The sequence below is a fragment of the Lactuca saligna genome, chromosome 5 (assembly GCF_052625555.1).
Source record: "Lactuca saligna cultivar CGN05327 chromosome 5, ASM5262555v1, whole genome shotgun sequence".
Classification (NCBI taxonomy): Eukaryota; Viridiplantae; Streptophyta; class Magnoliopsida; order Asterales; family Asteraceae; genus Lactuca; species Lactuca saligna.
In genome coordinates, this window is record NC_136421.1 from 153,952,651 (window position 1) to 153,974,798 (window position 22,148).

General features: G+C 37.1%; 2 long non-coding RNA genes across 3 annotated transcripts; both read left to right on the forward strand.

Annotated features, from left to right (window-relative positions):
- The first annotated feature begins 16,883 nt into the window (after positions 1-16,883).
- Positions 16,884-17,459, forward strand: LOC145047861 (uncharacterized). Its single transcript, XR_013682486.1, has 3 exons — positions 16,884-16,969; positions 17,053-17,175; positions 17,359-17,459. It is a non-coding gene; the product is annotated as an uncharacterized LOC145047861 (long non-coding RNA).
- A 1,523-nt stretch (positions 17,460-18,982) lies between these two features.
- LOC144998385 (uncharacterized) lies at positions 18,983-20,249 on the forward strand. Of its 2 annotated transcripts, none has more exons than XR_013660295.1 (3): positions 18,983-19,086; positions 19,311-19,749; positions 19,999-20,249. It is a non-coding gene; the product is annotated as an uncharacterized LOC144998385 (long non-coding RNA). The 2 variants fall into 2 exon arrangements; XR_013660296.1 differs by lacking the exon at positions 19,999-20,249 and adding an exon at positions 19,834-19,915.
- Positions 20,250-22,148: the final 1,899 nt, after the last annotated feature.

Sequence of the window (22,148 nt, forward strand, 5' to 3'; positions counted from 1 at the left end):
AAATGGCAAGTCTACGGGGTGATCATGCAAGACTCACGACGTGAGTTTCTAAAAATCTTACTATAAATAGAAGGTCTGACTTCAGCCATTCCTTCACCAAAACGTCTTCCCTTTCTATCATTTTCTGAGGCCATTCTGCATCCCAAGCCCCGATGATCTCGCACGCTGACCGTTTTGCTTAGATAACATAAAATCACGCTACTAGGGTGAGTTTCACGGCCCCACTTTCTAATATTTCGAGGGAAAACGCATGCTAGTTATTGTATATATGCTATTATTATGTTTATATGATAGTATATAGTTATGATAATCGAGATATGATTGTTCTAAATATAACATTTTGAATACATACAACTATTATTAACTTATCAATATGTTAAGTTACTAATGTAGATGTTGAGTTATACTTAGGATTCTACATATATGTTGTGTGCGATATAATACCGAAGTAATATTCGAAAGTTCTAAATGTTAAGTTATATAGTATGTTGCTATCAATAGTTTTATGCCAAGATAAAACTGGATATGTTATATGTTGTTATTATTAGTTTTATGACAAGATAAAATTGGATATGTTATATGTTGTTATTATTAGTTTTATGTCAAGATAAAACTAGAAACATTATATGTTGTTATTATTAGTTTTATGTCAAGATAAAAGTGGATATGTTATGTGTTGTTATTATTATTTTTATGTCAAGATAAAACTAGAAACGTTATATGTTGTTATTATTGGTTTTAGGTCAAGATAAAACTTGGTTTTACTTCAAAATATAGCTGTTATACTGCCTAAATATTATGAAGTTAGGAGTAATGTTTAAAAGCATAGTCTAGTAACTTAAGGTTTTAGACATGAAGATGTTTTTGTTGTTAGAGCTATAGGAAGCCGTCAAAGTCTACTTGAGTAATTGTATTCATCAACTAAGATTGGGGATCTTAGCGGAAATCCTCTGAACTGTAACCGTTAATCCTGTGTGAGCGAGGAAGTCGTGTATAATTAGTATATGAGCTGACCATCCCACTTGTGACTGCTAGCTACAGTCAACCAAAAGCAAGCGATGAACTATCCTTTTATTTGTTATTATTTCGGCGTCGATGAAGCGTACGGTGTTGTTTATCATGTTAAATCATGAGTGTATTTGTTCTCATGGTAAATCATGAGTGTATTGTTCTATCAGAGGTATTATGTCATAGCAGCGGTTACATGCTCATGGTAGCAAATTGTTAGAAATATTATACCTTGTCGTATACAAGTATTAATGTTAAGTATAAGTTTTCCCCTACTTATACCTTAAGATTAAGAAATGTTTAGGTATAACACTTAATTGATAAGTATACTATTATACTTAATGTTGGAGAGTCAAAATGATACTTTCAATAGTATACATTTGAATGTGTAAAAATGTATTCTTTTATGGAGTCAAAACCTGTGGACTTACCAACTTTATGTTGACCTATTTTAAAATGCATGTATTTTCAGAAACTTGAAAAGCTAATATGTATTCGAATAGGAGAAGTTTTACTATTATCTTTCTGTTTATTAAGAAGTATGTCATAGTCGGATATTATGTAATAAATACTCGGAAAACAATATTGTAACTTTCAATCATCAATAAAGGTATGTATTTGCTTTGAGTATTGTTCAATGTATGTTATATAACTGTGATACGAAAAATAACGTTACACTACCCGGTGTTTCCGCCGATGGTCGGGGTGTGACATCAAAGCTTGGATTATATCAGTCAATTTTGTCAGATCTGGAGCATTATTTGATCTCATTTTCGAAAGATTTTTGCGTTTTTGGCTAGATCTCTGAAAATTAGGGGGGGGGGGGGGGGGGTTGTTCTTTGCGTTTTTCATAAAAACGGGTTTTTAATTGAGTTTGGAGCAAAAAAGGGAAAAAATCACTGTTTTGGTCGAAACCTGCAAAGCGGTGGCAGAGTTTGTGGCCGGCAGCTAGGGTTTCAGAGTTCACGGTAGGGGTGTCGAACGGGTAAAATTTTCGGGTAGAACGGGTCGGGTAGAATGGGTATTTCCTTAAGAAAATAATACCCAATACCCGACCTATATTATAATTCGGGTTTTCGGATTTTTGTGTTTTTGGATAGATCTCTGAAAATTAGGGGGGGGGGGGGGTGTTCTTTGCGTTTTTCATAAAAACGGGTTTTTGATTGAGTTTGGAGCAAAAAAGGGCAAAAATCACTGTTTTGGTCGAAACCTGCAAGGGGGTGGCGGAGTTTGTGGCTGGCGGCTAGGGTTTCAGAGTTCACGATAGGGGTGTCGAACGGGTAAAATTTTTGGGTAGAATGGGTATTTCCTTAAGAAAATATTACCCGATACCCGACCTATATTATAATTCGGGTTTTCAGGTTTCAGGTATTCGGGTATTCGGGTTTGAGGTCGGGTCGGGTAATTATCGGGTATACCCGAAAATTTCTTAAATTACACTTATTGATATATTTTTTACATGTTGGTTGGTTTAATAAAGTATTGGGTAGGAAAATACTTCATACAATTAACAAGTACGTCTATAATAACAATAAAAATCATTATAATATGTTATGTACTTTTTTAATTCCATTACGTGCGATAGAGAGAAACTGAGAATTGTGATGACGGTTCAGGACTTCAGCTTCAGTGTCGTATTCCCTTTGCAAGTTTGCGTTGACTGTCGAGCCATCGTTCATAAGAAGGAAACGAAGAGTTTTGTTTTATTTGAAGTGTGCGTACGTGATTGCATTGTATATTTGGTATTATTTAAAAAACGAATTCGGGTATACCCGAAAATAAATATTCATACTTAAAACCCGACCTATATTATTATCGGGTTAACCTATTACCCGAATGTTCATACCCGTTACCCGTTCTACCCGACCCATTCTACCCGAATTCGGAATGGATCAGGTGGGTAGAATGGGTTTCGGGTTTTTTCGATAGGCGTAGTCACGACCCGAGGTTCACAGTCCGGAGTTTACGGTCTGAGTTTGCGTCCCAGTAGTGTTTCCGGCCTCGCAAGAAGCAGCCTCGCACAACGTTTAATTAAAAAAAAGGGTCACAATTTCGTGGGTGCTGGGAATAGAACCCGCAACCTCCAGCTCAACAAATCAGTGACTTATCCAACCCGTCTACCTGATCCCTTGTTACAATCTTTCGAAATTTAATTCATAACCCGTTATTCTCGGTTTCAACTTTCAAAATTTGACACTTTTAACCCAAAATTCAGTTTTTTTTTATTTTTTTATTTTTTTATTTTTTTATTTTTTTTTATTCCTTTTCATCCAAAATAAAAAATATATATAAAAATAATAATAATAATGATTATAATTAACAAAAATTAATAAATAAATTTATATTTTGATTTTTGACTTTTATTTTTTTTAACTTTTGACCTTAAATTTTGACTTTGACTTTCAAGTTTGACCTTTGACTTTAAACGTTGACTTATTCGTTTAACTTTTAAATTTTCAAATTTAGCTTTTCGGTTTGACTTTTAAGTTTGACTTTTGAGTTTAAATATTTAAATTTGACTTTTAAGGTTGACTTTTGAGGTTTATAATCAAAGGGTTTGACTTTTAAGTTTGATTATGGCTTCTGGTTGTGCTTTTTAATGGCTTTTAAGGTCTACGAGGGAGTTGAAAACATGAAAGAGAGTCGCCAGTATATGTTAAGACAAAATTTCAACATTTTCGATTATATCCCCGGAGAAACCCTCGAAACTCAGTTGCAGCGATTTACTACACTTACTACTGAGATGAATATAGTTGGGATCTTCTTGCCTAAGTTTGAGATAAACAAAAAGCTACTGAATTCACTTTCGAAATCGTGGGATATGAACGTAGCTATCATCAAGAAGACAAAAGATCTCAATCATCTTAGTCTTGCTGCTGTAATTGAAGAACTTGACGCTTTGAGGTGTGAAAAGACAATTAGTTCCGCAAACATCCCGGTCAATGAAGTTTCATGCTCTCAATCATGTGAAGCTACGATTAAACTTCTCCGTGAACATAATGATTTGCTAAAAAGGGAAGTCGAGGACCTAAAATACGAAGGATATCAACTTAGGAAAGGGCAGAAACCCCTGAAGGCTGAATTAGAAGCAAAAACTAAAGACTTTAGGAAGCTTCAGGAAGAGTATAGAAACAAGTGTGAAAATTATGACTATATTAAGAGACAACTTGCTCCTATAACTGAAGAACTTAACACTTTGAAAATTAAGTGTGGAAAAACAGATGTTAGTTTCAAAAATTATACTGCATCAAGTCAAACAGTTGAGTCGTTATTTGAAAACCAATTAAAATTCAAAGATAATCAAAACAAGGGTTTAGGGTATGATAGTGTTCCTCCACCTTTCAATCATAACTACACATCCATCCCTATGACATAGGAAGAAATTGACAAGGAGGCACATCTTCATTATGGCAAACCATCCGGATTTGTGTCGGGAGGTATTCAGGTTGAAGATATTAATGTTTCTACTTCATGTACAGGTAAAGTAGCAGAAGATGAGAACAAGGAGAACACTACTGAACAAACCAATGACTCCTTGAACTCAGAATCTGTTGCTTCGAATTCTGTTACTCCTAACAAACCTGCTGTTGAGAAATACAGGCCACCAATTCTAGCGCAACAGAATGCTTGTTGCAAGTGTGAGTGTGGGAAAAGCAAGAGATAAGGCATGGATACACCACCAGGGGCAGGAAGAAATAACTTCACAGTGACGAAAAAGACTTGTTTTCACTGTGGAACACCTGGACACATTTCCAGAAATTGTCCTAATCGCACATACATTCCCTATTATGCATAAGGCTGGAAGAACGCGCCAACAGGGAGATTTTTCAAAAGAAACCACTCAAGGTCACGTTCAGACAATGCTGACTAGAATGCCATGAAGGACAAGAATTGAACTCCCAAGGCTAAGCATCCAACTCCCAAGGCCAAGCAGCCAACTCCCAAGAACAAGAAGGGAACGCTGGCCCATAAGTCTAGTTCAAGAGATGCTCCTGTGAATCCAATACCGGTTAGGTCAAAGTCATCTTGGCAGCCGGCTTCAAGTTCCAAATCAAGTGTCGAGGCACCCATTGGATCGAACAAGAAATGGGTTAAACCCGAATATAAATGGGTACCAAAGGTGAAAACTCCCAAATCTTCTAATGACTCTAATATTTCATCGTCTTCTATTTGTAATAAGTAGGATATGTCATGGGAGAGAGTACCCTGCATTGATGACAAAGGTCGACCCAGTTTCAAAATAGACTGGGTTCCAAAGACCAACTGATCTCACTCTGTGTCGTAGCAAGTATGGAGGCATATCATCAGACTTTGGTTTCTTAGTAGTGGCTATTCCAGGCACATGATAAGAGGCATATCTCAACTGTACAACATTCAGAACTTTGTTCGAGAGTATGTGTCCTTTACGGGAAAAGAAAGAAGGGAAGAAAGGAAGGGATCACATGGGGTTAGTGCTTAATGACATGAATAATTTTTGGATTTATTCTGAGATTACGCGTGCTGTTCTCAGACCTTCTGGATGCAAATTCAATCGGTGAATTACGGTTTGCGTTTTCTTCTCTATACTCCTGAGTTTATCTTAATCTGATTCGTTTTAAAGATAACTTTTCACTTTCTTATAGTTTTTTGTTAGTAGGTATTGTTTGGGAAATGATATTAGCAAGTGATAACGAGCAATCTGAATCTGCGTAACGTACCTAAATTGAATTGTCTACGCTCTGTGCTCGATGCGCTGGTAGGCACGAAATATTTTAAATGGACTTGACTAGGGAGAGTTGAACTTGAGAATTTCAAAGACTTGACAAACATTGAACTAGTTAGATCCGTTTAGCCTGGAAATACAACACTCGGATAGGTTGTAAAGGGAGATATACATGCGAATCTACCGGTCACATTAAATGAACCCGTATCTAGAACTGTGGATTTATTTTCCCTTGATGTGCGGATTCTATCCTTAATTTTGGTTTTGATGGGGTGACTGGGGAATTATGATAAACTAGGTCTGTAGAAGGTTATTTTCTTTCTTTCTTTCTGTCTGTTAGTCATATGTTGCTTCCTCTGCGTGATCGAGAGATCCGACTTGGACTGTAACATATACAATTCTATCTCTCCGCATCTTCTATCTATGCAATTCTTTATATATGTTAGCCATATACTATCTCCTTTGTGTGACTCAAAATCCGACCTGGTACACAGTATATGCACCATTCTCTTCTCAATCCCTCTAAAAACTTCAGTTAGTCATATGTTTCATCATTTGCGTAATTGGAAGAGATCCGATCTGGATGTACAACATATGCATTCTAAATCTATCTTCTCTCTTAATAATTGTCTGCTCACCCGATGTAAGGAGTATTCTGGAAGTCCTTGATGGCTGGAGAAGATCAGGAAGCAGGAAACACGTTCTAGTACAATTAAGAATTGAACACATACAGATTGTCTGTAGATCTTGCTGCTTAATTTAGGTGGACAAATATATCCCTGGTTGTCGTCAGCTAAGTGGTCCCTAAGAAATTTACTTAAGAATAAGGGCTAAAAATGTCATGTTATTGGTAAATTGTCCAAAATTATGTCACAAATGTTTCATGTTTAAGTGGACCACAATACTGGCGATCGATCAGACATAGACATGAAGATGAAGGTACCGATAAGTAGACTCAGGCTGTCTCACAACTTTGATCCTGAATATTTTTCTTTTTGTTAAATTTTTTCATAGTTTTCCTCTATGCACAAATTTAGGGGGAGAATTAAAAAAAAATCAAAGAAAAATCAGAAAATTTCAAAAATCAAACAAAAATCTAGAAAATTAAAAATCCAAAAAATAGTGTTATTTCTATTTTGTTTTTGTTTTAAGTTTTCTTTTAGTTTTGTTTTGTCTTGAAAAGTGATTTCAGGTGTAGATGAAACTCATGGAGTTTGTGTTGAAAAATTCTGAGCCAAAGCCTCATCCATAAGCATCGAAGAATTCTCATTCGAAGGAGCAAGAAATGAAGATTATTCTTTCAACATTCAACCATTCAACCCAAGAAGCAAGGTGAAGCAGAAATTGAAGATTATGTGATGGATTTCATTGAAGCCTCCTCAATCAGTCTGTTGCTATCTATGAACCTGCTGAAGTGATCCAGAAAATTATTTCTCTCTGAAGTTCTCTCTGAAGATTCTCAAGCTGAAAGCACCAATTTTCAAGAATCTCTACAAGAAGCCTCCTCACCCAATGTGCATTAAATGTCAAATTCTGAAGAAATTCCCAACTGCTCAAGATGAAGTCATTTATTGAAGATTCATCAAGTTCATCTTGAAGCTGTGAAGTCATCGAAGATTAAAGCTAAAGCCAAAGCTCCCATTGAAGATTAACAAGAAAAGCCATCTACTTTTTATGGGGGAGCTTGTTGGGTCTTTTTGAAAAGAAAGTTATAAACCAAGGGGGATATTGTTGGGTCAAAAATATGGTTTATACTTTACTTTTCTAAAAAAATGTATTTTTGTGTATTGGACTGTAAACTGCTTGGTGTTTACGGCCGTATACGTGTTTACGGTTGTGTTTACAGCCGTAAGTAGGTTTACGGCCGTAAACCCATTTACGGCCCATGTTCTCCGGTCCATGTTCACCTTGTATATATAGGTGTTAAGAGTGAGGAGTGGGGATTAATGAATAGAAGAGAGTGTACGACCTAGAGAGAGAGAAGAACAAGTGTGTGTTAGTGTGTGTGAATCTCTTGTATCCGGATCATCATTCTATTTATCAATACATTGAGATTCATATTATTCTTCTTCTCCTTCTCTTCTATTTGATCTGAAATCATCTGTTTGATTGGGATTCCACACCATCAAACGGACCTGATTGATACATAAGCAGATTTAGGGACTTACACCTTGAGTGTTGTGAGTGTGCTTTGGTGTGATGGAAGCTCATTGAAGGGAAGAAAATTTCACTACTAGAAAACAAACCTTTAATGACGTGCTTTTTACGACACGCATTGATTAATGATACACAACAGGGTGTGCCCTAAAAATAATGTCAGATATTTAGAAATTTGAAGAATTTAAGACACGCATTTTTACGTGCGCTAAAATTAGTGTCTCACAAAAAAAACACGGAGGGCGCATATATTAAAGGTGCATCGTCTAGAAATGTTGATTTATATTTTTACAAACGCGCTCTTGAGCAACTAGCAGCGGGAAAATGGAAATGAAAAAAATTAGAAACATCGCATTCCTTCTTTGTTTCCCCTCTTTATCTCTGGGTGTGTTCTTTGACCACAAAAATCTTCTCCGGTCTTCCTCCGCCTCCCTACATCGAGTGTTGCTTGCTTCTTCCCTTGCACTTCGACCGCCGCCACCGATTCTTCCCCGTTCGTTGACATCGATTAAGGATCACTTACTTCTACCCACTGGAACCATCATATCTTCCACTCGATGTTGAAATTGTAAGAAAAAGCCCTAATTCCATATTATACTCTCAACTCTCAATATTAGGAATCCAAATCTTGATTCTCGTTTGTTTCTGATTCCCCGTTTTTTTTTTTATTTTTTTGATTCTCAAGTCTCAAGTCTCAAGTCTCAATATTATACTCTCAGGTCTCACTTACTTCGTTTCTTGAAAATGGGGAATCAGAATGACGAAGGTAGCGGGAGTTTTGGTCCGGTGGTCGTGGTTCATCTATCGAGCAACGAAGGTGGGAACGCAAGCAGCCATGGCGGCTCGATGATGGCAATCAATCGAGAAAGGGGAAGCACCTATGGTGGCTCGATGATGGCAATCAATCGAGAAGGGAGAAGCAGTGACACTTCTCGTCGCAGCTAAGGGGGCAGCTCCGGTAGTCTCCTTGCCTTTTCTTCCTTGTCGCCAGCAGATTACACGTAGGGAGGGGACTCAACTAGTCCGATGGAGCAGGGCAAGTAGCGACCGGTAGATCAGGATGATCGATCTATTCATGAGGAGGAGGAGGTAATTATCGGTTCCCGGTGAGCCTTACTTGGCTTCCTAGACTCCTTCATCGGTAGAAATCGGGGTAGTTTAACCAAGGTGAAGTGTTTATTAATCTAGAGAAGATCATGATTAGCTATTGGAATTTTTTATATTCTATAATATGATAATATCTATCAGTATCTATCTCTACTACCGAATCACACGAGCTTAATACCTAAAATGTAGCTAAGAATTAGTTATTTATCTCTGACATATGCTATTATTGTTGGATAAGGTGTCTAAGTCCATAACTATTTCTGGTATGTACTTGACCCGACCCGGTATGGTCCATTTGGGTTGCATGGCACCATGCAATTGGATAGACTAAATGAGAGAAATAACATTGGGAGATTATTAATATATTATAAGTTCTAATATATTAATAATATTATTTGATTAGTTTGATCAAGAATTAATTTAGAATTAATTAAGTGATCAAAAGATAACTAATTAAATATATGGGTTGATTATGTAAATCATCCATATCTTGTATAGTGGGCTAAGAGGCTCCATGGATTATCAAGTTGGGTTCCACCCATAGGATGGTGCATGGGAGTTACAAACCCATGGGTCATGGAAATGAAGAGTCATGACACATTAGGGTTTACATGGTGTAACCCTAGATGTGTCAACACTATATAAGAATCCTATTCTCCACCAAAATCGGATACACATATGAAACAAGAGGGCTAGGCCGATTTCTAGAAGTGTGTATTCTCTCAAAAGTCTTTCCAAGAGCATTTGGTGTTGTGTGAAGCATTTGAGGCATCACACTCGGCGAGTAGGGTCGACAGAGTGCAGATTTTCGACTTTAGTTGCTGGAAATGGATTAGAAACATTACCCTAAACTGTTTTGGTACTTGAAAACTTGTTTTAGATGGTGTGATGTCTTTGCTAATTCATTTACAACAACTAGTTATCAAAATTACAAAGTTTTAAGTGTAATTTTGATTTATGAAAGTGTTCATTTTCATGTTCTTGTTCTTATGATCTTTAGATGATCATAGAAATTATTTGTAACCTATGTGGTAGATTAATTCTTGATCATAATGTGTTTTAATGGAGTCCATAACTTGTCCTCAAGTTATGGAAAACCAAAAGTCACTTGAATTAAAAACCATTAAAAGAACACAAGATTTAGAAAAATGAAGAGTCTTCATTTTATTACTCTATTAAACTCATAAGTTACAAGAAATGAAAAGTTTTGAAAGTTTACAAAACTTGCCCTCATGTTTTGGAACAAGTAAAGTCTTGTTAAAACTTTAGTTCCAACCCCTAGAATTTTAAAAGTTAAAATTCAACCCTTATACTTATATTATTATAATTTAATAATTATATATATATATATATATATATATGTGTGTGTGTGTGTGTGTGTGTGTATAAGAACAAAGTCGTCTTACCGCTAGTACACCTCATTCACGAAGCCGGTCTATAAGGTGGGTATAAGATTGTTGCCTATAAAATGGCAACTTAATGGGTGTCCACTCTCACCCACCACTTGCTTGACTGGTGGAGGGTCGTTTGCCGAACGGGTAAGACAAGGACTTATAAATTCTCATTAAAAGTATGATGAATACTATAAAGTAGCTAAATGTTTTATTAAATTCCCAATCTTAGTTACTTTAGGAAAAATTTGAATAAGGTGCTAATCCATGAAATTACACTTTACACTTTGTTTAAGTCGTTGGTGGAGCGTGTGTGGTTAACCGACACACTAACTTGCACTTAACAAGGTAGGTGAAGGGTGACTTAAGGTTTATTATAGTATCGGTGGAGCGTGTGTGGTTTACCGGCACATCGATTGAGTGATAAACTTTAAGGGTACCAAGTGATTTGTGTGGTTACTTCACACCTCGTTTTGTGATCCTTGGTATCCCAGTCACAAAACTTGGAGGGCACACTCGAGATTGAAACATGCCTTTGAAAAGTTCATTGAATCTCAAAGAATCTAGGAATTTCTAAGAACCAATCAAAAACCTAATATCTAATATTTCGGTTTTCGTGGTGGAAATTGGTGAATCGTCATTCACCTACCTTTCAAATATGTTATAGCTTGGATTACGGCGTACCTCTTCTACGTTATAATATATTGTGATTGGATCCTAGCCTTAATATTACATTTGGGTGTTTATTAAGGACTCTCTTAATATCTAAACTAATATTGTCCTTTTCCTTCAGATGTCTTCAAACAATGTTGCTTCTGGCTCTAATCCTAATGGCTCCTTTACCCTTATGAACTTGTGTGGGAAAGTCACTTTTGATGGATCCAACTGCAATGAGTGGATCAGAAACATCAGGATGATTACCCGCTACGAGGACAAAGAATATATCCTTGACAAGGAGCTTAAGGAGATTGACGAGACCACTGCAACTCCTCAGGAGATCGCTGACTTTCAGGCACATGAAAGGGATGCTACGAAAGTGGCATGCATCATGATGGCCATGATAACAACGGAACTCCAAAAGTCCTATGAGGATTTCTACCCTTATGAAATGCACCAAGATTTGATGGAAAGATACCATCAAAGTGCATGACAAGAGAGGTATGAAATCATCTGCTCCATGATAACAATCATGATGAAGGACGGGGATTCCATCACAAGCCACATGCAGAAAATGCAAAGGTATGTGGATCGATTGCTGAAGCTTAATGTGAACTTCCCTGAGGAGCTTGCAATAGATATAATTTTGCGCTCCTTACCATCGTGCTATGATCAATTCCACATGACATATCACATGAATAAGGAAGAGGTCACACTCAGCAAACTTCAGGGACTTCTCAAGACCGCTGAATCAGGTCTTAAAGGGAAGTCGGTTGTTAACATTCCTACTCCAAACTCCACTCCGGTTTTGGCAATCGGGAAAAGTCGAGGGAAGAAGAGAAAGAGTTCTTCGAAGGGTACCAAGGTTCGGAGCCTTGATGGCTCTTCTTCAAGTGGAACCAAGAAAGGTTTCGTCACTCCTTCTTCTGACCCAAAAGAGGCTGAATGCTTCTATTGCCATGAAAAATCACATTGGAAGCGGAACTGCCCAAAATACCAGCAAGATGTGAAGGATGGGAAAGTTAAACCCAACCATGCAGGTATTTACACTATCATATCTAATAACTCACCCCATTCTAAATCTTGGGTCCTTGATACCGGTTGTGGTATTCACATTTGCTGTGACTTGTAGGGACTAAGAAGAAGTAAGAATGTGGAGCAAGGAAGAATAAACTTAATCATGGGGAATAGGAAAGTTACACCTATCACCAAGATTGGAGTTTATACTTTATCGCTAAGTAGTGGGTTAAATTTAGATTTGAATAAATGTTGTTATTCGCCAGAAATGGAAAGAAATATTATTTCCTTTCATGCATTGTATAAACAAGGTTTCACCTTTTCATTTGATAATGAAGTTGGTTCGATTAATGCTTTCTTTAATAATGTTCTTTATTTTAAAGCATTACCTTGTGATGGTGTGTATGAAGCTGTATCTATTGTAGATAACTTAGGAAATAATGTTTTGTGTATTGATTATCCTAATAATAATAGCTTGGATAAAGCATCATTATGGCATTGTCGTCTTGGACATATAAGCAAGAAACGCATAAGCCAACTCCAAAAGGATGGAGTCTTGGAGTCGTTTGACCTAAAGTCAAATGATAGTTGCGAATCGTGCTTACTTGGAAAAATGACAAAGTCACCCTTCACAGGCTCGTGTGAGAGGGGTGAAGGTTTGTTGGACCTTGTACACACGGATGTGTGTGGACCATTCAAACATGCCACAAGGGATGCCAATCGTTATTATTTGACTTTCACTGATGATTACAGTAGATATGGATGTATCTACTTAATCAAGCATAAGTCAGAGACTTTCGAAAGGTTTAAGGAATTTAAACAGGAAGTCGAGAATCAATTGGGCAGGAACATTAAGATGCTTCGATCCGATTGAGGTGGTGAGTATCTTAGTTCAGAGTTCCTTGACTATCTAAGGGAATGTGGGATTGTCTCACAATTGACACCTCCCAGGACACCTCAGTTGAATGGTGTGGCTGAGAGGCGTAATCGAACCTTGTTAGACATGGTTCGTTCCATGATGAGTCGAGCTTCGCTACCAATCTCATTATGGGGGTATGCCTTAGAGACTGCCGCCCATATCCTTAATCTAGTCCCTACAAAGAAAGTTGCCAAAACTCCTCATGAGATGTGGACTGGTAAAGTACCCAAACTAGACCACATCAAGATTTGGGGTTGCGAGGCTTTCGTGAGACGCGAGACTCATGATAAGCTTGAACCTCGAAGCGAGAGGTGTATTTTCGTCGGCTACCCACAGCGATCCTTTGGTTACCTCTTCTACAGACCTAGTGATAATGTGGTCTTTATAGCAAGAAGAGGAGTCTTTCGAGAAAGAGAGTTTATAAGCCAAGGAGATAGTGGGAGGCAAATTGATCTTGAAGAAATTCAAGAGTCAAGTGGTGAAGGAACTTCGAACACTAGCCCTTAACTTGAGGAGGAAACTCCTGTTGAGCCAATTGACGAATCTGTACCTCTGAGGCGTTCCACGAGAGTTAGGAGTGCACCTGAGCATTACTATGGATTCCATATTACTGCAGAAGGTGAGAAACTTATTAGTGATGGGACACTAGTAGGTCAAGATGACCCTAACAACTACGAGGAAGCCATGGCAGGCCTCGAGTCTGCTAAATGGAAAGAGGCTATGGATAGCGAGATACAATCCATGTATGACAATCAAGTTTGGAACTTGGTTGAGAATGTACCAGGTCGTAAGACAGTAGGGTGCAAATGGATCTTCAAGAAGAAGACCGACATGGATGGTAATGTACACACTTATAAGGCTCGACTGGTCGCAAAGGGCTTCTCTCAAATTCCTGGAGTGGATTATGATGAGACATTTTCTCCAGTAGCCAAGATTAAGTCTATTAGGGTTATGTTAGCCATAGCTGCATTTCATGACTATGAAATTTGGCAAATGGATGTCAAAATCGCTTTCCTTAATGGAAAGTTGGCTGAAGATGTTTACATGAGTCAGCCAGAAGGTTTTGTCAGCAACGAGTACCCTAATAGAGTGTTTAAGCTTGAGAAATCCATTTATGGATTAAAGCAAGCACCTCGCAGATGGAATCTTTGCTTTGATGAAAAGGTCAAGGAATTTGGCTTTTCCAGGAGTGAAGATGAATCTTGTGTTTATGTCAAGGCTAGTGGGAGTATAGTTAGCTTTTTGGTATTGTATGTGGATGACATACTACTCATAGGAAACGACATCCCAACCCTGCAGGAAGTAAAGTCCTGGCTTGGGAAGTGTTTCGCTATGAAGGACCTTGGTGAAGTTGCCTGTATTCTAGGGATAAGGATCTTGAGAGATCGGAGTAAAAGACTAATTGGACTTAGTCAGAGTACCTACTTGGATAAGGTGCTGAAGAGATTCAGCATGCAGGACTCTAAGAAAGGAGAGTTACCTATCCAGAGTAACGCCAGATTGAGTAAGACACAAAGCCCTAGCACTGAGGCTGAGATAGCAGAAATGAGTCGAATACCTTATGCTTCGGCTGTAGGATTGATCATATATGCTATGACGTGTACTCGACTTGATGTAGCCTTTTCCCTGAGCATGGTTAGCAGGTATCAGGGGAACCTTGGCAAGGCACACTAGACTGCGGTAAAGAATATCCTCAAGTACCTATGGAGGACTAAGGATTGGGTCCTTACCCTCGGTGTGAGTGATGACTTGAGAGTTGTAGTGTATAGTGATGCTAGCTTCCAGACTGATAGGGATAATTTCCGCTCTCAGTCGGGCTGGGTCTTTACCCTAAACGGAGGAGCAGTTTCTTGGAAGAGTTCCAAGCAAGAGATAGTGGCTGATTTAACTTGTGAATCAGAGTATATTGCAGCAAGCGAGGCGGCAAAGGAGGATATATGGCTAAAGAACTTCATCGGAGACCTTAGAGTTGTACCAGCTATCAAAGAGCCAATGGAAATTGCTGTGATAGTGAAAGCGTTGTTGCCTTAGCCAAGGATCCAAGAGATCACGGGAGATCCAGACATATCGACAGAAAATACCATTTTATTAGACATCGAATAGAAGAAGGACTCCTCGTGGCAAAGAGGGTATCATCGGATGAGAACCCAGCAGACCCCCTCACGAAGGGACTGACACGGGTTAAGCATCTCCAACATGCTCGGAGCATAGGGCTGAAGGATGATATTAGATTTAGTAGTTATATAACCTCGAAATTTGTAAAGTGTAATTGACATTAGATGATGAATAAAAGGTGTTTTATTTATGAGTAAAGTGTTGCTATCTCTTGTCGATCGTTTACTATATTTCTTTTGCATGTTTTGACTTCCGGAATAATGTTGTTTGGTATAACATATTATTCAAACCTCCATAGTTGGTCATATGTCGGAAGTAGGTATGAATCAAGACTGTCATGATTGGTTGCAGAGGTCTACGGTGTTGGACAAGGCTACAACAATCATGAGTGCTCATAAGTTCTGAGCATTGGACTCAACCCACGCTCACTGGAATCACTTCATGGAATTCTATCTCGAGTGATCGTGAGACGGTAATATCATATAAGTCTTCAAACCTAGAGATATGATTTGTTACTTACAAGTTGGTTATGCATTGATTGTACGAAAACGCATTGGTAACTCGATGTTATAAAACGTGCTTTTGTGTATAATTCAATGAGTGGTAGAACAAACATATGAGTCGAAGTTTATCTGTTCCTTCTTGGATTAGAAGCTGATATATGGGCCCCTCGATGATTTTGTTTTGACCTATGCACCGGGCCCGGCCAGAACTAAGTTGATGTGTTCAATTAAGTTCTTTGTCAAACAAATCGGAAATCGGGAAACAAACTGCTAGACAATAAGTAAGACATTGTTCCATGTATTTGTCCGACTGATATCTAGAACAGAGGATTATATGATCACTTATCTTAAATGGCTTACCATCATCTTCTCAGTTCCGAGAAACCTTGAAAAGAGATACGATTGCCGATCGGTTCCTGAAGTCATACTTGCAGTAATAGTTATTAGACTTATCCAAGTGAGAGACTGTTGGATAAGGTGTCTAAGTCCATAACTATTTCTGGTATGTACTTGACCCGACCCGGCATTGTCCATTTGGGTTGCATGGCACCATGCAATTGGATAGACTAAATGAGAGAAATAACATTTGGAGATTATTAATATATTATAAGTTCTAATATATTAATAATATTATTTGATTAGTTTGATCAATAATTAATTTAGAATTAATTAAGTGATCAAAAGATAACTAATTAAATATATGGGTTGATTATGTAAATCATCCATATCTTGTATAGTGGGCTAAGAGGCTCCATGGATTATCAAGTTGGGCTCCACCCATAGGATGCTCCATGGATGCTCTATGGGAGTTACAAACCCATGGGTCATGGAAATGAAGAGTCATGACACATTAAGGTTTACATGGTGTAACCCTAGATGTGTCAACACTATATAAGAATCCTATTCTTCACCAAAATCGGCTACACATATGAAACAAGAGGGCTAGGCCGATTTCTAGAAGTGTGTATTCTCTCAAAAGTCTTTCCAAGAGCATTTGGTGTTGTGTGAAGCATTTGAGGCATCACACTTGGGGTGCTAGGCTCATAAGGTTTAAAGGAACATAAGCAACAACAAGGTAAGTTATTCTATCTTTCATTCAAGTTAAAAATTGTTCCCCATGTATGCTAGATAGGAATATAACCTTGGAATTCAACTTTGCATGATAATTAGACAAACATAGATCCAAGGTTATTAGGGTTGCATGTACACTTAGGAAGTGTTAGAATGCTCAAAACCCAACAATTATAAGGTGCAGGCTTCAACTAGGCGCAGTTCTGCATACTACTTGGATACTTTTTTCAAAATCAGTAAACTGTATTTGGTGCATGAAGCTCCAAATATGATATCCACCTTGATCATTTTACTAAGTGACACAGACTCTGCCACTGTATCGGTAATGTTTCATTTATCTTACTGTTTATTACCATTTTTTTAATATAAAACTTCATCATTTATATCATATATGATACATAACAGGCTGCCTGGGAAGCACTTTCTAGAGTTGTTGGTTCAGTCCCAAAAGAAGTTCTCCCATCATATATAAAATTAGTTTGTGATGCTGTATGCACATCTAGAGACAAGGAACGTAGAAAGAAGAAGGTTATATATATATATATATATATATATATATATATATATATATATATATATATATATATATATATATATATATATATATATATATATATATATATATTCACTGTATATTCAATAATAATTATTTCATGATTTTTCTTTGTTAATTAACTTAACAAAAATAAATATTTGTTGATGGACATATAGGGTGGACCAATTGTTATACCTGGGTTATGTCTCCCAAAGGCTCTTCAACCATCGCTTCCCATATACCTTCAAGGCCTAATAAGCGGGTCTGCAAAATTGAGAGAACATGTTGCTCAAGGTCTTGGAGAATTAATTGAAGTAACAAGTGTAAAAGCACTCAAGGAGTTTGTTATCCCTGTTACAGGGTAACTATCATTCCTAGGACTTTATTAGTCTCTTATTTAATTCTATTTTTCTTTTAGTTTTTAGTTTTGCTTGACTTGTGTTGTCTATTTTATGATGATTCCAGGCCTCTGATCTGAATTATAGGCGATCGATTCCCATGGCAAGTGAAAAGTGCTATTTTGTCAACTTTGACCATCATAATAGCAAAAGGTGGGATGGCTCTTAAACCTTTTCTCCCTCAGCTACAAACCACCTTTGTCAAATGCCTGCAGGACAACACAAGGTAAGATTTCCTTTTCTACTACCATCTTTTGTTTATTTGTATTCCTTTTTTTTTTTTTTTTTTTTTTTTTTCATGAGGGCATTCTCATCAAATTACACGACAGTTCGCTCTAGTGCTGCTCTCGCACTTGGTAAGCTTAGTGCACTAAGCACAAGAGTTGATCCCCTAGTTGGGGATCTTCTATCCAACCTACAGACATCAGAAGGTGGGGTCTGCGAGGCAATACTGGTCGCCCTAAAAGGCATTGTCAAGCATGCTGGAAAGAGTGTTAGTGGTCCTATTAAGACTCGTGTTTTCGATCTCTTACAGGAGTTGATATACAACGATGATGACCAAATACGAAACTCTTCATCAAAAATTCTAGGCATCATATTAGAGGTGAGGTTCATGTCACGTTATTTTAAAAAAAAAAAAAAAACTTCGTACAGTATATAATATTTATTATCCGCTAACTTTTATTCACTTAATTACAGTATTTGGAAGACGATCAAATTTCTGAATTACTAGACAAACTCCCGGAAAATGCTTCATCGCCTACTTGGACCACTAGGCATGGGTCACTTCTTACAATCTCATCCATGCTAAGACACATTCCTACTGTAATATCAGCATCTCCATCATTCACAGTAGTTACAGATTGCCTCAAAAATAGCTTGACCGATGAAAAGGTTTGGTCAACTTTCAGTCAATTTAGTGAAACATTAAAAAAAAACTTCCTGATAAATTTCTGATATAATTTAGAAAGCAGATTAAAATAGAGCTTTGAGAATTTAATATATGGCAACGTCCAATACTAAAATGTAGCCGCGATATTCATCCTTTATTGAGATTATATATATATATATATATATATATATATATATATATATATATATATATATATATATATATATATATATATATATATATATATATATATATATAAAATTAATAAATATAAAAATTGTTTTTATCCATTTGATTTTCTCACATGTTTAATTAATTATACATGTAAAACTTAGAGATGACACCAGGAACCTTATCACATGAACTAAAAGAAGCTTTAGGCATTCCAGAAGGTGCTCATCCTCCATGGCTTATTAACATGCAAGTAAATAAATTATAAATAAACCTCTTTTTCCTTTTGTCTTTTAATTATTATTATTATTATTTGATGAATCATTTAATTTATAATATGCAGAGATATGACCCTCCACCTTCTTATCCATATTTAAAAATTCCTGGTTTGAATGCTCCTATTCCACTTGTAGCCAGCTTTGGTTATCATCCTGGAGGCTGGGGTAAGCCACATGTTTGAATCAGCACCCATGGATTATGTTTTCCATAAATCCCTTTGTTTGGATAATGGATATCAATCTTTTGTAAAATATCTTATTTGAATTTCATTTGATTGTCTGTCAGTTTTTTTGTATCCAGTTTTTATGTGATTTATCAAGTATCAAGGGAAGTATTCTTTATTTTAGTAGTTCTTTATTCCCTGTGTCTCACATATTCCTTTTTTCAGCTGAAAATGCAGACAAATGGTTGGAGAAACTGGATCATCCCAAAGTGGAAAGTTCACTATTTTCAACTGTTTAGATGAGGGTTCAGGAACATTAGCATGCATAGTAAAAGAAAGTGTGAAACTTTACACATACAACATCAGAACACTTCATGTTGAAGTTGCAAGAAACAAAGAAATCGAAGCATCAATTGTGGTTTAATTCAGATTCTGGGACAAAAAGAGTCCTAGGGGGATTTTTGGAATATTTAGTTTTTCTAACTTTTATGAGTTATTTTAGGAGTCTAACTCTTTTAGTATATTTTGGAATGTTTTGTATTAGGTAAGTGGCTTGGGAGTAGGAAGATACGATGTAATTGGGCTACAAAAAGTGTTGGTGTTAGTGATGAAAGACAAGGTTCAGATTCAAAAAGTGTTGTAGAGCTAACAAATGGATCTTCAGGTATGCAATACTCTAGGCATAATTATAATATAAAACTATAAAAAAATTCATTTTTTGATATATACTTTTTGTTTTGTTTTATAGAGAATACTAAAGAGCAAATCTTGCAGAGGATATTTTTTGTTTTGTTTTGCAGAGGATACCCCTCACATTTTCCCAAATTACCCCTTCCTTTATAATGTTTTTTTTTTTTTTTTTTTTTTTTTTTTTTTTTTTTTTTTTTTTGTTTATGTGTATTTTGTGCATCAGGTAAAGTTGATGGAAGAAAGGAATATGAAGCCACTTGATTCAAATCTTGCATTATTATCAGCAAGATGCAGTAAAGACTTGGAGTTGAATTTGGCTAAGTCATTCTTGAGTGAGATGGGCCAATGTACAACTGCTTATCCATATAATCAGTTTCTTGGAGCATTAGTCTTAAAGAGTTATGAAAGGCAAGATGCAACTTTACTTAGTTGGAATTTAATGTACTGACTAGATTAGATGCAAATTTAGATATCGTAAGCAATAGAATTGTATGACATTAAATTTTATGCAATGAATTGTATTTTTTGCATATGATATTTTACTTCTATTATGAGACATTAAATGCAAATTTAATTTAAAAATTAATAAATATATAAATATATTTTTTTAAACATTTAAATTTACGATACGCAAAAATATGTGTCATCTTCATTTATGACATGATCTTTCTTGACAGGGGTTTTCATGATACGCATTGCGTGTCATAAATGTGCATCATAAATGCGTGTCGTCTATAGACGACGCGCAAAAGCGTTTCGTCTCTCGTTATGTCAGGGCCTTCCTTGACGCGCATTTGCGCCTCGTCTAAGCATTTTACGACACGCATTGCGCGTCGTAAAAGGATGTTTTTCTAGTAGTGAAAGCTTGGTGCAAGGTGGTGGTTCAAGTAGAAGCTTTAAGATCTTGATTCTCTGCTTCATTTCAAGCACATCTTTGGTATAAAGTTCTAACTTTGCTTAATATTTTCTTAGATCTCTTATTTGGTTAAATTGTATGGTTTTAGTCATGGATGGGTGATTATTGGGGAAGTAGAAGTCACAAGTGCTTACTCGTTGAGATCTATGATCTTCATGAGTTCTTTTGGCATAAAGGTGCCAACTTTATGGTCTTAAGGGCTTCATGCATCTATTAAGCTCGTCTTTTAGTCTCTTTTGAGCTTTTGAGCCTCTCCTAGCCATGCATGAGTGTAAATTTGGAAGCTTTACGTGACCATGCAACCTTTAAGGACCAAATCTGTATTTTGGGGCTTTGTCTTGGTGGTTAAGTGATTATTGATTAAGCCATTAACTTTTTAAGCCTAGGATTTGGTTTTTGAGCCCACTTGGTTGGTTCCTAGGGGTAAAGTTGGAAAATTTACCCTTCTAGATGCTATTTAAGTGAAGATCTAAGTGGGGAAGCTGTTTGTTTCAATTATGTTGGCTTAATGGATTAAGTTGTTTGGTCTCAGGTGAACTCGACGAGTTGGATGGTCAACTCGGCGAGTTGTTTTGGCTTTCCCCGTTTCTGAGTTGGTGTGGGTTAACTTGGCGAGTTGATTAGACAACTTGGTGAGTTGAATCGGTTTCTTCCCGACTTTGCGGTTGTCAAATTGAAGGATAAACTCGGCAACTTGGGTCAACTTAGGCCGTTGACTTTGACTTTTGACGTATGTCTTTGACCTAGTTTGTCCTAAGGGGTGTTTGTGGTAATCTGAATTGTATTTAAGGAAAATATGGGCTTAGGATAAGGCCCATATCGGATTGGGCCCAATTTGGAAAATTAGGCCATTAGTGGGCCTTTGTAGATCTTTTAGTGTTGGGCCTTTTGGTTATTGGAATTGGGCCTCAGTTTTGGTTCGTTAGATCTTTTAGTGTTGGGCCTTTTGGTTATTGGAATTGGGCCTCAGTTTTGGTTCGTTTTGTGGTCAGGGGTAAAATGGTTAATTTTACCCCAAGTATGGATTATAAATCATAGTTTGGAACCTAATTACTAATTAGGTGATATTTCGGTATTGATAGCTTGGGAAGTCGTCGGGGCAGCAGCTAAGGATTTTTTTCAGTGAGCTTCTACATTCGAGATGAGTCTCCTCACTATTCTGTGGGTCGAAGGCACCAATGCCGGCCCATTTGGTTTATGTATTGTAGGAAGACTCGAGGGTTAGCCCTTGGAATTATGCATGAAAGACCAAGAGGCGACTCCTGGCACACTGTATGCAAGACCAAAGTTTGAACTCTAGCAGGTAATTACTTAAGTAGTGTAGATTGTATGGTAGTTGTCTTTGTTATGCTTGCATGGAAGACCCGAAGGTAGCTCCTGGCACTTGTCAGTAAGACCCAGGGTTGTGGCCCACAACTTGACAAGAAAGACCACGAGGCGGCTCGTGGCATAATGGT